This window comes from Megascapheus bottae, chromosome 19, assembly GCF_031878675.1.
Source record: "Megascapheus bottae isolate mThoBot1 chromosome 19, mThoBot2.hap1, whole genome shotgun sequence".
In the NCBI taxonomy this organism is placed as follows: domain Eukaryota; kingdom Metazoa; phylum Chordata; class Mammalia; order Rodentia; family Geomyidae; genus Megascapheus; species Megascapheus bottae.
This window is the reverse complement of record NC_143527.1, coordinates 5,770,847-5,784,301: the sequence shown is the minus strand read 5'-3', so window position 1 is coordinate 5,784,301 and position 13,455 is coordinate 5,770,847. Positions and strand designations below refer to the sequence as shown.

At 37.2% G+C, this 13,455-nt stretch overlaps 1 protein-coding gene across 1 annotated transcript in view; it reads left to right on the top strand.

The window, feature by feature from the left end:
* Positions 1 to 13,455, top strand: part of Ccdc102b (coiled-coil domain containing 102B) — a 140,578-nt gene that overhangs the window by 9,051 nt on the left and 118,072 nt on the right. The gene's annotated exons all lie outside the window — the stretch shown is intronic.

Genomic DNA, 13,455 nt, shown 5'->3' with positions numbered 1-13,455 from the left:
TCTTCAAAATAAACATCTCTGATATATACCTATTATAGATCATCATATATTACCACTACACATTATACCTATTATATGGTATGTACACATATATGTATATGCATATACATATATGTATATGTATGACAAGACATATTTAAGATCCAAGAAGAAATTCGAATGTGGACTTTCGCCTTTCTTCATCTGTAAAGCAATGATTTTATTATGCTGGTTGTCTGTGTAGTGCTCTCTGAGTCTGGGGATGTGTGGATAACCTCAGGGGCTCTTGTTTGGAGGGAACAGGATGGCTGGAAATGTGTGAGTGGGTGAGTATCCCCTTTAGACACTATTGGGAGCAATTTCACTCAGCCTAAGTGACTTCTGCGTAATACGAGAACTTTTTAATTCTTAAAGGAAGTTCTCCATGACTTCAAGAACATTTTGAAATATATTTCTTGTACAAAGATGGATTTTGTGCTTTCAAAACATTAACATATGATTATAATCTAGAAGTTGAGTTTTGCTTTTATGATGATTAGAGAATAAGTAGGAGAAAAACATGGTGAATAATGGCTACTTTAAATGTCTTCATAATAACTTTTATTGTCACTTTATATTTATGGCATTACATATATCACGCTCTCATAATGTAGCAAAAAGTTTCCATATCACATATACAAGATGGTGACTCTATTTAATCATTGCCTTGATTAGTATATAAAAGAAAAAAACAGTGAGATTATTGTTTTCAATAAAAAGAATCTACATGGCCAGTACTTACACTTTTTCTCCCCGTCCTCCTCTTCCCCCTCCCTCCTCCTCCTCCTTCTGTTATTTGTATAATAGACTATTATATTTGTGTAATGATTTGTATAACATTTGTGTAATTGAATTATCATTACTATTATTTCTGTAATTTACTGAACGTGCAGCGTTCTAGCCTTGGGATTGTGTCTTGAGTGTTACAAGCCAATGCCACCATGAACCTTTCAGACGCTGGTTATGTATGTGAGATCCACTGGAAACTGTGGGAATTGGTGCAGTGAGCTCAGTTGTCTACTCAGCAGATCGGGCCCCTCTACTGACCTCTGTCTTTGTGAGAAGTGGGGGGGGGAGGGGGGAGGGAGGCTGGAAATTGGCTTGGTTTTCTAAGTCCACAAAGCTGACAGCTGGTTAGTAGCAGAGCTAAGTTATCTCTCGGTCTCATCTTTCCAGTACTGGATCATGGAATAGTAGACTTTGATTGACAGTGGTTTTGGACCTCAGGGGACATTTAGCAGTGTCTGGAGTCATTTGTGGTTGTCACACCTGAATGTGCTACTCAGTACTAGAGAATAGGAGCCAGAGATTCTGCTGTGGTATGCAAGGCAGCTCCACCTAAGAAAGCCTTGTGATATCCAAATATGAACTGTAGGTATGATACATGCTTCCAAAAGTTGGGGTATATTCTGAAATTGTCACAGAAATAATCTGATGATGTAAAAATGAAGTATTTATATTTGAGTTTTCCACAACCTCTCTCCCCCCCACCCCCTCCTGCCTCATGATTAGATAGCCCTTAATGTCCCTGAAATCTCTAAATCTTACAAAAATAAAGTCTCAGGGTTTTATAACAAGCGTAAATAACATATCTAATCTTTTTTGTTAGGTCTTAAATTTGGATACCAGAAGATCATATCCATAAACTTATCCCTTAGAGAGGTAAAAAATTTATGCCTACACTTATTTAACACATTCAGAACATTAAAATTAAAAATCCTTTGAGGATATATACTTCAGGTTAAAAGGATAGTTTTTATTCATTCAGGTGGTGGGTACATGTTAATCAGCTCATGTCCTTTGTCTTACCACCTCTCATTAGATTATAACATCCAACTCATAAAAGGAGGGACTGAGGCTCAAAAATGTCATTCTAGGCACACTCAGCTAAAACTCAGTTGCAGGCCTTACTGACTTCAAGATCTCTTTTATTCTTAATATGCTAGATATTGCAACTCAGATATATTTTTCTTAAACTTTTTCTTAACTTTTCCACCAGTTCAAAAGAATAGGGTCTGTGTTACATCTAGACATTTTAATAAATATTATTGTGTGTATAAGGCAGTTCTTGACATTGAGAAAAATAAATTCTATTTTTAAGATAGAAGGAAGAAAAAATATTTTGTATAATGCTACAGTAAGTCTTCTATATTGCCATTTGGATTTATGTAACCAATGAAGTCAGATAGACACAAGTTGGTTTTGTAAAAGCTTCATAGCCTTCCAGCTATTCTGTCTTTCTTGAATGAGGGAGGGAAGTTTTGCAACATCAGAGCTATGTGGACACATTTCTGGTCTGTGATTTTAATCCATCTGGCATCTTTCAGTAATAACCAAATTGGCCTCTTTAGCAAAAAACCTTCAGTTCTGACATAGTTGCATATTATTTTCAAGTGGTATTCAAAATATTGGTAAAACTATTAAAATTGTAATCATTACAAGGTTAAAGCACAACTGAATTCAAACCTCACAGGAAGTTCTGTTTGTCTTACTTTGTTAGTATTACTATTTTGTTTAATTTGTCAGAGAATGTTTGATGTAGGCACTATCGATTGTTTTAATGTATAGAAATAGGTAATAATACTTGGAGAAATTTGAGAATCACCATACAGCTTTTCACTACTCACACAATATGTCTTCCCAAGTTTTGTGTTCTCTTCAACTTGCCTGGTTCTAAAATATTCTTGTCTGTTCTTTTACATTTCTACCCATTTCTACTCTTCTTATGTTTCTTACTCAAAGGTGAATAAATGCAAGGTGTTCTCCATAAGAAATCCATGACTTTTTGAGGAAACACAAGGAATTAAGTTCAAGAATGGATGTTTGGAATTAGTGTGGAGAGCAAGACCTAGCTGAGCCAGAGGAAGGATGCTGTGGCAGGGGCCGCTTTATGATTCTTCTGTACTTCCAGTTAATGGATAAGGATCTGGCTAAAGCCTGTTTTGACTAATGTTTACTCTTCAGTCTTTCTCAGGTGAAATGCTATTACAACTTCCCCTTGGCCTGAAGCTCCTAATCTCACAAGATGCCTGCAGGAAAACCCTCATGACACTGAATTAACCTCATGTTTACTCTCTTTTTCCCCACACCACTGAAAGTCCATACAAAGCTAATGACACCCCAGGTTTCTTCCTCTGTTCTCTGTGGGGCACAATTATTTTCCTGAAAATGTTCACGGGGTTTCCGTTTGCAATTTGTCAGCAGATTTGTACCACCTAGGACTTTTGTATGGGAGGTGTAGTTATACAGGATATAGAGGAAAAAATTGACATCCTAGCCTTAAATAAAAATAAATATATAGGAAAAGAAGGGGAGAAGTGATCTAGAACTGGAGAATAGAATCTAAAGGGGAAGATCTGATATAGAAAATAAAATTTGAATGTCTGAAGATATTATGAACTTGCCAACACATTAGAAAGGGCTGCCATGGAATTGTCCCATGGCTTTTTCCTTTGACTCGTGATAATATTTAGAAAATGGAGGTGTGTTGTGTGCCAATGTCATGGTGCCAGACGCAGGATGGAAAGGATGGGTTAAACTCCATCAGGGAAACTTGGGCATGTGTGGGGAAAACAGCCTTCATCTTCACAGAGCTACAAGGGAGACAGCATCGTTCCCACATAGATCTTTCTAGGGAATGATTTTGAACTGGCGGCTAAAATCTTGCTGTGCCAGTGGCTCACAGAGGCCCACTAGCTACGCACATCTCATCATGTAAGACAATATTACCAAAGTAAACTTCAGGAAGTGGACACAAGAGGTGCTTTTTCAGTTGCTGTTTTTGTTTTGTTTTGGGTGAAAAAATGTGGAAGATGATCTATATAACTTAGGGGTGGCGATGTTCAAAAAGAAGTGCACAGGCAAGGACCGGCCTAAACCCTGCAGTTGCTGAGACAAACTGTAGGCACCTTGGAGTCCAACTTCCATTACAATGGGGTCTCCTGAACGTCTCTGCCTGGCCTGCCCTGGAAAGGCACGTGTGAACCTCCCAGGAAGGCTGTAACCTCCTGTGGGTCTGTGTCCAATTTTCTCTCTTCTCATGAGGTTCCCATCTCTATCCACGGGGCTTCAACTTGGTGAGACTCGTGGATACTCTGTATCTAATTATGCTCCTGTGAATGGGGTTGTAGGGACGGAGATGTTTCATCATACTTCCTAGATTACACAAAGAGGAAGCTCATGTAATGTGAGCAGTGCCTCTTTCTAAATACGGGGAGGGAGAGATTTGAGCTAGAGAAGTGCCATGAGAGGATGATGGAATGGTCTAGGAAAACTTGGTGGTTGCCTGAACCAGAAGCGTGGCAGTGGAAAGAAATAAGTAGGTTATTGAGCTGCGGTTGAAAGGAGCTGGAACAGGGTTAAATCAAGAATAAAAGGACCTGGCCCGGGAGTTTGGCCTAGTGGTTAAAGTGTTTGCCTAGCATGCTTGAAGACCCGGGTTCGATTACTCGGTACCACATACATAGAAAAAAAAAAGCCATAAGTGGTGCTGAGGCTCAAGTGGTAGAGCTCTAGCCTTGAGAAAGTCCAAGGACAGTGCTCAGGCCCTGAGCTCAAGCCCAGGACTGGCAAAAAAAAAAAGAATAAAAGGACCTGAAGATGGATGCCTTAGTGAATTAGTGCTACCAGCAAACCTGGTGGAAAGACCTTTCCTGCCTGGAAAGATGATGATTTCAGTTTTAAACAAGTTGATGCCTGGCTGTGGCATGTTGTAAAGCTAATAGCCACCAACTCAGGGGATTCAGGAGATGATGGGGTGTGAGCATTGATATTTGGGAGGCATCTAGTAGAAGACGGGATATTTAAAAACATGAGCGTAATGGCAGTAAACAGAAAGTGATTATACAATTTTTTTTGGAAAAATATCTGTTGTACAACAAGGATGGACAGGAAAGTGGGGGGGGGTGGGCAGAGCACAAGGAGAGTGAGAACAAGTGGCCAGAGGAAAATTGTGCCAAGAGCACCTTGCCTTCAGGCTGGATTCTGAAAGGCCTGAGAGATGCCAGCAGCAGGAGGACAGAGAGAAGTCTGTAAGCACTCCCCGCGACCATGGTTTTCTTTCACAGGTGCATGATTGTTTGCTTTGATGCCTTTTGGGGGAGAATGCCAGACTGGAGGGGCTTACCCATGCTTCAGTCATGCCGTCACCAGGGAGAGAGGGATGGTGCCTCGAGGGAACATGACTAAACATTGATCCAAGAATCAGGGAGTTTAAATATGTCCCCGGGAAAATGCAGACAAGGAGAGTTCCAAAGAAAGTGAATCAAGGCTGAGAAAGGTGAGCTCAGAAGCCTGCATGGCTTCCTAGCAGGAGGAGAATGGGCGCCTTTCCCAGTGCATTAGGAAGGGAAGTTAAATAGAAACTGCTCTTAAAACTTTTATTCGGCTAGAATATCTCTGCACATCAACAAGGGGGCAGACTGATCATTTGAAGCCATTTGCTTCCAGCTTCCGAGGTAACATCACTCAAAAGAAGCCTATGGTTTTTCCTTCCCTTAGACACACTGTTGTTGGTTTCTAACACTAAGGCTCTCTTATGTGGTCCACTACCGTTCTTCATGAGAGCATTCCCTCCTCCCTCCTCCCTCCTCCCTCCTCCCTCCTCCCCCATCCCTCCTTCCTCCTCTCTCCTCCATCCTCCCTCCCCTAGAAAGGTGGCAGCTCACAATCCCTGCCAAGGTAACAGATCAGAGGCTTGACACACAGTCTGGTGTCATGATTTTGTGTGTCTGCGTATTTATTAAATGATTTGTTTTGCTCTCTTTGGGAATCTACTAGGAACCAGATCTCACCATGTGATATTTTCTAGTGTGTCTGTGACCCACAGTACAATTTCCCTTGAAATATTTTGCAAATTGACATTGGACAGCCTTTGTTTTGGCATCTCTGTCTTAGTGTTCTCTAGGATTCTGTTTGAAAGTATTTATGTATAAGTAAAGAGGTGGGTGTTTTTCTTTCCCTTTTATATTTAGTTTCAAGTGGGTTGTTCCAGGAGGCTTTGGGTAATCAAGTTTAAATGCCTAGGAAATATGAAGAAAGATTTTAAATTGATTAGCTCACTTGTAATCCAGAGAGAGTGTTGTGGTATTGGTTTTGATCAAACTTCACAACCAATGGGAATCCTTACTGAGTTAGTGTGGCTTGTCCTTAATGCTGGAATAATCCTGTTGGCCAAGACCCCACAGCTGCACAGATGAGCAGAGGACAGGGGAAATTCTGTTGTTTACACGTCTGCAGTGGAGACCCGCGCAGCCTGAGGCTCCAAGGGTAAGAGGGTCTCTTAACCCCGTGGCTTTCTACTTCAGGTTTTTATTTTCGTGCCTGGGCAGAGCATGTGTGATTCTCAGAGCAAAGGGAAAGGGGTTGCTTACAAGAGGCACAGCAAAGCTCCCTGGAGCTGAAGGACTTGGTAGTTCTGTCACAAGGGGACTTGATTTCTTCCTTTCTCCTCCCATTTTTCCACTCTTGAGTGGTATTTGTACTGACAGCTGGCCATTCATTTTTCTCCCTTAAAATGAAAATAGCTATATACCAAACAAAACTTAGGTAAGAATTTCAACTTGTAAGTTTACTCTTTAACAGAATATGTTGATGCTGAAACTTCCGATTTTATTTCTACATGAACATGAATTCGTGTGTTTATAGTGTATATTTCTACAGTAAAAAATAAGAAATTGGCATGTAAACTCTGCATATGTCATTTTGTGAGGCTTCATACCGGATTCCTGCTGTAGTAACTGCAAAGCAAACTTTCAGCTAAGCAGCAATATTACTTTCTTATGTCTAATTCATATAGCATGGAGGAGATAGGGACACAGAACAAAACAAAACCTTGTACTTGGTAATAAAGTAATTACTAAGTATATTCAGAAATAGATTTCAAGACTAGCAAAATACCTCTGCAAACAGTGAAATAACATTTGTTTCTGTTTTTTGTAAAGCTAAATTATCAAAAGAGCTTAAACAGTTAAATGTGTTACATATAAGGAAAATAGCCTTAAATGCAATAAAAAATATTGATGTAAGTATATATCAAACTATATAGTTTGTAATTACATTTGTAACAGTGCCTGATTCCTTCTGTTTTCTAAATCATGTTAATATGTTTTGATGATTCTTTGTGGAAGTATGGCAACAATGACTAAATGTTTGGAGGTTAGAAATCTACCTTCTTGTTCAGAATATATGCACCATATTTTATGCGAGAAGAAAAGCATCATGTAGGGTCTATTTCAATCAGTAAATAGCATACATGAAAATTTAGTTGTTAGTAACAATGTAATATATCCATAGTAACAAGACTGAAAGTTATTAAGAAGATTTTCCAAACAGATCCTAAGTTGAACACATTATTTTCTTTCTGAAATCAAATTGGATTGTTAACCTGGGCTGTCATTCATTTTCTCTTTTCTTTTCTTTTTTCTTTTCTGGTTTTGGGGATTGATTGAGGAACCTGCACTTGGAAAACAGGTACTATCATGGAGTCAGCCTCTCAGCCTTTCCATTTAGCTTTTTAATATCTTAAGTGAAACAAAAATTTATAGCTTATATAATAATTATATAAATGATATATATACATATACATATACGATGGTTTTTATACTACAGTATTAAAATGCTATCAGCAATTTAGAAGCATACTATCAGCTGCTCTGCAGAATATCTTTTTGCCATATCCAAAAACAGATAAGAATATTTGATATTAAATATTTTGTCTCTGTCTTTATACTTTAATTAAGCAGGGCTAGGTGATATTTCAAGATTATATTCTACTGAAGGCATTTTTATACCCAGTGCCCAGGTCTCAGTGTCCTGACTCACTGCAGATACTAAGTTGGGTTTGTTTTCTTGAGAAATTGAAATAAAAAACCTAGACACTATTAGAAGTTAATTACCACTTAGATATCATAGCACTGAAGAGGGTTGATATCATCACTTTATACTTCTATACTGTCCGGACTGACTTATATTTTGTTTAAGATAAATAAAGAACAAGTCTAGAAATGCAGAATAGGCATTAATATACAAAAGCTGCAAACTGGCTAACTAAAGCAGGAAACTCAAGCCTAGGGCCAACCATTAGTTATACTTGGGCTCTCTACTACGTAACCAGTTGGTATCACGAGATAAGTTCCCTGGTTTTCCCGGGCCATGGCTGTAACACCTGGTCAGGGATGTCATCCCCTTATCTCCATTTATATGCTCTGCTCTGGTCTTGGTTACAAACTAGAGGACAAACATCCTTCAGACAGTGACAAGATTGAGTTTCTCACATACAACAAATGTTCGACACATGTGATTTCTTGATATTTTGCCTTTTTCCCCAAGTTTTTAGTTATATCCTATTTATGAATAATGTTCAGGAAACATGGGTGGGTAATATTTTTCTTGGTCTCTGGTTTATAAAACTGATATTTGAGCAAATTCATGTAGTTTTAAAAGTCAATGATTTTCTCTTATCTTGTCTAAACAGCTTGAAATGAATGTCAGTGGGGTTGCTTGAATTTAGAGCAGAATGTCAAGCAGATATAGCCAACACTTTGAGTGGTGACCACTTTGGTTTCTTTTTCCATATATTTTTTATTGTAATTAATAGAAGGATTACATGATATTTGCCAGATAGAAGGTGACCACTTTGTTTTGACAGGACTATTTTAACTAACTTTTCTGCTTTACTCTCTGAGCATGTGGTAGAGAATTAAAACTCCCGGAAAATTATAATTGAATGACAGCTGTGATTGCTTCTGTGTTTAGTGTCATTATCAGCAGAAGGTACTTTTCAAGTATTACTTATAAATATTGGTATGATATGGGTAATCATCTTAAGTTGAGGTTTACACATGACACTTCTACATGACAGAGACAGGAACGTTGCCTGTGCACATGCAATGGACTTTATGTATCAAAATACGGCTTTATATTTCTTTATAATCATTCATGAGGAGAAAATTTCATAATATTTTGGATTCTTTGAAATTATGCAATCCAATAGAAATATGACACAAGTAGCATTCTCAGCTTAAAGCACCTATATTGCTGAGTGCATAACATTTGCTACCAAGGAGAGGAATGCAGTAGATTCATCATTAGAGGCTACTCTGGGCAAAGGTAACAGTGAGACCCTTACATAAATAAATAATAAACAAATGAATAAATAGAATCAAAGTAAGACAGAAGATAGAGAGCAGGGATGTAGTCTATAAATGTAATCCCTAGTAGTAAAGAAAAATGACATTTATATGAATAAGTAAAAAGGTATATACATATATTTTTGTTCTTAAGCTCTATAATTCATTTGTGTCAAAATACTATTTCAAAATTTAATGCATACCAAATTAATAAGATTTTCAATATATACTTTTGGACAATTAGTTTATACATATGGAACAATTTCAGTCAGACAATTCTTCATTATTCACTTGCAGTCAACGACTGCATTTTATGACATGCAGGGTTGTAATCCAGAATATAAATAGTTGCAGAATATTCTCATAGCAACCATAGGTCATATCTAAGGCATTTATTTCCCATGAGTACACATGAATTCAAATGACCTAATTGAGAAAAGTCTTTGCCCCAGGGTTTCTGAAACCAAGCCATTCACTGTTCCCTGAGTTCTACCATCCAATCCCAATATTGTTATATTTATACAGTTTTGTTGTCTTGCCACTGAGATTAAAATAGAAGAAAATTTAGTAATTTAAGAATGCCTGGTTGGGGGGATAGTGGCTCACTCCTGTAATCCTAGCTACTCAAGTAGGCTGAGATCCGAGAATTGTGGTTTGAAGCCAGCCTAGGCAGCAAAGTCTCCGTGAGACTGTTTTCTCCAATATACTACTAAAAATATATTCAGTGGTGTTGTGGCTCAAGTGGTAAAGCACTATCCTTGAGCACAAAGAGGATTAGGGACAGTGCCCAGGCCCTGACTTCAGACCCCAGCACTAGCCAAACACACACACACACACACACACACACACACACACACACACACACACACACACACACAGCAGACAGCCTAATTGGTATAACGTAGGCAATAAAGGGATAAGTCCCATTCTATAAATCCAATCTCTTGATGTTTTGCAAATTAAATGAAACACATACATCTGACAAGGCATGGGGTATTTGGAGCAAAATCAAAATAGTTACTAAAAAATTACAGTTTGGCATTGGAGGTATAACTTGAGAAAGACTGGAGACAAAATACTCATAGAACTGGAGACAATGGGTAAACAAGTCAAAACCATGGAAACTTAGTCTGGTCTTTGACTGTGGCTTTCTTTGTACATGACTTACATTTTCTATTTCAGATCTCTCAAAAAATATAAACACTGACTGTTCACTTCCTGTTACTTTGACATTTTTAATCAAAGTCTTCTACTTTTCATTACTAAGGAAACAAACATCTATGACAAATAAAAGCAAGCAAATGAAAATGCTTTCCAGATCAATTAACAAATATGATAAAAAATTTCTTCTTTATCTTGAAACTGTTTTCCTTTTCTTTTTTGCTACCATTCCTTGTGTTTCAGATCAGAAAACAGAAATGAGAGAATTTTAGATGACTAAACTAATTTCCAATTTGTTTTATTCTAATGCAGAGAAAATATGTGCAGTGATTAAAACTAGGAAAAGATTTTATGAGTGTTTAGAACAATGAATCTTCAAGCAGTTGTCTAACACTTAAGAAAATTGTTCATGTTATTTCCAAGAAGTTATGAAATCCTAAAAATGAAACTTTCGGGGGAGTCAGCATTTGGATCTCACTATTTTAGAATGTGGCTTGTGTGTTACACAACACTTGTATCATGTTTTCCCAAGAGACATATCTCAAAGCTGATTGCTTGCCTATGTTGTCTTAAAACTAAGAGAGTTCGAGAAAAATTGATTAGTAGAAATTTCATCCCTGAAGAGTAGATGCCAGTTATAATGAACCAGGATGTTGACAGAGACAGTTACCGTGTTCTGTAATCATCAATATATTATTAGGCCTTGTTTGGATAGCTTTTAGTAGTTCATGTGGATAGTCCTTATTCTTTTGTCGTAGCACATTTGGTTTTAATAATTCCATAGTTGTTTTGTTTATTCTTATAACTTCTATTTGTTTTGAATATTGAAATGCTCTTAAGACAGAGAAAGTAATTGGGTTAGTATCATAGTACAGTAGATAAATGAATGCTATTTGATTTACAAATAACACCTACATTATGTTTTCTACTTATATTATTTTCTTTCATGTCACAAGAACTGTGATCCACCTTCTTACTATTTCAAAGGTACATAGCCTTGTGAGTTCATATTAAATAAATCAGGCCTATTAAGAAAAACATAATTATGAAACTTGGGAAATTTCCTATTCACTAACAATTTTGTTTCCTTAATAGCTCCTATAATTGCATTAATGCAGGCACATAATGTTCAAGGACTAAATCTGACATGTATGGTTTGGAGTACTCAACAATTTAAATGTGTATTGAACTTTGAACACATTGCCCTGGGTGGGTGGAATTTCCTGTCAAAAAAAAATACTTTGAAAACTTTTAGAAACTCAGGAAGTTCATTTCATTCTCAGCCCCCAATCTCTTCATTTTCCATAAAGGAAGAAGAGACAAAAGTATAAATATCCATCTATGGGAGCTAATTCAGGACATTGAGACAAAACTTCAAAAGTTATGTCACGTTTACATTGTAGTTTAAGCAATTACATTTTATCCAGTTTTTCCAAACTGCTCAAAGTAATCTGTTTTCACCCATTCTTAATATAATTTCTATGTCTCTGAAAAATATTAACATCCAGATACATATATTAGAATACCCAACTTTTCCTTTCTTCTCTATTTTTCTTTTCTCTTCTTTTAGAGTGGGTCTTACTACATAGCCGTAGCTGGCTCCAAGTCAAAGTCCTTCTGCCTCATCAGCCACAGTGTTGGGATTACAGATGTTTGTCATCATGCCTAGATACATTTATTTTGTACAGACATCTGTGTGTTCTTGGGAATAGGATTTCACTGGTTACCACAATGTGAACAGCTGGATCATAGACTTCAAATCTACTTATCTTCTGATAGGTTTTCAGCCCAAGAAATAATGTGCCTGACACTTACTGAGTACATAAATACATGAAAGGCTCAAATACTAATAGCTATTTATTCTGATATGTCTTTAAATATCTGCATGAATGAATAGACATTATAGTTTGTGTGTATGTGCATTTATAGTAAAACAATCATCAAAACCCATTAGGGTCCCTTGGTGGTTAGTGGCACTCCGAACAGTCTTTTGACTCTCACATTGGCATTGCAGAAGTATTTTTACTATGGAAACGTGGATGGCGATGGAATTAAAGACAAAGGAAAACGATCATAGCTGTTGAAAAATCCTAAAATTATATATTTTATCACTTTTCCTTTATTTAGTTAATATAATAATTTCTCAGTTATATCTAGAAGCTCAGAGTTTTAATAGTCTTCAATAGAACTTATTAGACACAAAGGATATAGACTAAAGAAAAAAATAACCATAAAACAAAAACTTTGGTCAGAATTAGTAAGCAGCTGTTTTATAAAAGTGCAATTTTAGATTATTTTGTTGTATAATTCTTTCTCCCCTCTCTCTTGTCTCTTCTCTCTTCTCTCTCCTCTCTCTCCCTCTCCCTCTCCCTCTCCCTCTCCCCCTTCCCCCCCTCTCTCTCTCTAAAAATCAAGGTATCGATAAGCCTCACCTACCCACAATCATTTCTATGAAGCACACAGTAGGTATTAGTAGTCTTTTCTAGCTGCTGTCTCAAGTGATTAATGCCATTCATGTGTTGAAAATAAAATACCTCAAAAAAGACTCAGCATAGTATTTTTTTGTAGTTTTACAATATCACTAAAATATTAATAAAATAAAACTCATTATACTAGAGCATCTTATTCACATCGGAATGCTTATTCTATTTGCATTTGTATGTCTAAGCAGTTTCAGTGGGCCTGTTTGCAAAAACAATTCTTAAATTGGAAGAAACTCCGAAGATACATTATCGGCAGTTTCTCCTTTATGTGGAAAAAGTGTCGACTTTAAGGATGGCGAAGGTACCAGGACTTTCAGAAACTGTGCTTCTGAGTTCCAACCAACCGATTCACCCACGCTTTGGAAAGCGAGTCTGAGAACAAAGCCTGGAGCTGAAAGCCATCAAGACAGGCTGGGTTAGGATTCATTGCACTCAGTGAATCCACTTAGAAGAGACAAGCTTCAGTCACCACTGTGGTACTTTTCCACAGTGGTGGAACACTGTGGAAATTCTGGTAACACTGAATGAGATTAAAACTCAATAGGAATAAAGATGCTTTAGTGTTGGGTTTTGTCTTTCCAGACCAGTGTTTTATTGTTGAGACAGAAACTGCAGAGCTGTAAGTTGTGGTCGACTTTACAGAAAGGCATGGCAAGCAGCTCTTC